This window comes from Gavialis gangeticus, unplaced genomic scaffold, assembly GCF_001723915.1.
Source record: "Gavialis gangeticus isolate Ggan-Ray unplaced genomic scaffold, GavGan_comp1, whole genome shotgun sequence".
Lineage (NCBI taxonomy): Eukaryota > Metazoa > Chordata > Crocodylia > Gavialidae > Gavialis > Gavialis gangeticus.
In genome coordinates this window covers 69045908-69047587 of record NW_017729022.1, presented here as the reverse complement: position 1 = coordinate 69047587, position 1680 = coordinate 69045908, and positions in this window count along the sequence as shown.

Below are 1680 nucleotides of genomic sequence, written 5' to 3'. Positions count from 1 at the left end.
TTTGTGATTATATCAAAAATAGAGAAGATTATAAATTGCCCCAGCCAAGTGCATCTCTCTCTGATGCTACCAAAATAGCCAAACACCAAACCCCCCCAAAACCTGCAACCTAACCCCAATCCTTCAAAACCATACATCATCATATTTTACATATAAAACAAAGAACTATAAAAAAAAAGCTATAACCAACAGTAGAGAAAACGATGAAGTTGGGTGAATGTGGCATTTCTTGTGCTACACCAAGAACACCTAGTAAAACTGAGGCTACATATTCAAAGTGACTTTTACTCATGCATAATGTTTGGGACTTACTGCCACCAGATTGAGTCCAAGGCCTGGACCCACAAATCTATTTAGGTGCTCAACTCCCAGTAACATGTAATTTCTAATACAGGCATGTTCTTGGAGACTGTCCCTATCCCTGAGAGGGGCTTATTGCCTTCAACTGGGTGTTAGGCCCAATCATGGCAGAGGTTGTATAGTACTAACAGGCTAAATCCATGCAAATTCTTTATTTTAATAATGCCAATACTATCCCTTTTAAATAACATAGCTCCAGGCTGCTGTGTTAGGTCTAGGCCACTAAAGAAAGATGAAAGTAAGAATTATAGGCTTAACTGCTGTTGCAGCTAGACCCAAATTTGTAGGTTTCAAAGAAGGATTGCACTTTTATATGGATTATAACAGGTGGGTAAAATATGGCCTGTGGGCCAAATTCAGCCTGCCACGCCATTCTATCTGGCCCAAGGGGCCCCCCAAAAATTTAGAAAACTAGTATCTACCCCGGGCTGCCTGTCAAAATGACAAGGTGCAAGCCATGGCAGGGCCTAGGAGCAGCTGTAGCAGCAGAGCCTACCCAACCCTGCTCTTCTGCCTTTTCCCCCCAGCCCTGGCCCCAACTGGAAGCATCTGCCTAGTAGAGCCTTCTGGCTTGGCAGCCCTGAGGCTGTTCCCCCATCCTGGTGCAACTTAGCTAGGATGTGGTGGGATGGGGAGAACTCCCAGCAATCACCCAAGTTCTTGGAGCTGGGCCAGCTCCTATTGCAACTTGCGGTCCCAGTGATGTAACTGTGAACCACGTGGTGCCGAACTGGCCAGTGGGTGGGCATGCGGGCAGGGAAATGTGGCAGCGGCATGCAGGGAAATGCCAGTTGCAGTAGCGGCAGAGGGGGAGAGTGGCAGTGCAGTGACAGCTGGGTGGGAGTGCAGGGTCTGGACCAGTGCCCTGGGGCTAGAGCCAGTGGGGATTTGGGGTTGGGTGGTAGGAGTGGGGGGCCTGGGCTGGCTCTGCCCCTGTCCCTGTTGGCATAGCCTAGCCCAGCTCCATAGAGCTCCTGCCAACCTGCACCCCATGCTTCTGCTTCCCTGCACTGGGCCCCTGCCAGTCCTGGCCCCGGGGCACTCCTGCTTGGCTGTTGCTGCGCCCCTGCCTGCTGCTACTGCAACTGCCATTTCTCCACTTTCCTGCCTGCAACTGCTGCTTCTCCCACCACTCTGCCTGCCTGCTGGCTGCTCTGGCACCACGTGGTTCCTGACTGCATTGTTGGACCACAGGACACAGCAGGAGCTGGCCTAGCGTGGCCCCAACAATTCCCAGCTGGCTCTGTTCAGTGCCAGCTGTGCTGGGCTGGCTCCTGCTGTGTTCTGCAGATTTGGCTGTGCAACTGGGAATCGCATGGT